Source organism: Penaeus monodon, chromosome 32 (genome assembly GCF_015228065.2).
Source record: "Penaeus monodon isolate SGIC_2016 chromosome 32, NSTDA_Pmon_1, whole genome shotgun sequence".
NCBI classification, from domain to species: domain Eukaryota; kingdom Metazoa; phylum Arthropoda; class Malacostraca; order Decapoda; family Penaeidae; genus Penaeus; species Penaeus monodon.
Window position 1 is genome coordinate 7,451,574 of NC_051417.1, and position 351 is coordinate 7,451,924.

The following is a 351-nucleotide window of genomic DNA, read 5'->3' on the forward strand; positions in this document are numbered from 1 at the left end:
TGAAGTAAATACATATTTGTTGTAAATCATTGATCATTGTTGTATTTTATGCAGTATTATGTCATTTCAAAAATATGTTAAGCATTCAAATAAAATCTTCATCTGTTGAAGAAATTATGAAAATTATTCATAAAACAGTGTTTAGTATAACCAAGCATTAATGTATAGTATTGAAGTATACTGCCATTCTGTTTCATTAACCCCTGTATTTGCTATTCTGTACAGTTGGTATACTAAACAGAAAAATATGACAGAGAATATTTCCTTTCTAAGAGAAAGATCAAACAGGAAAGGATAAATAACAGAATGTACATATAAACACAAAGAATTAAATGTCATTCAATTTCACAA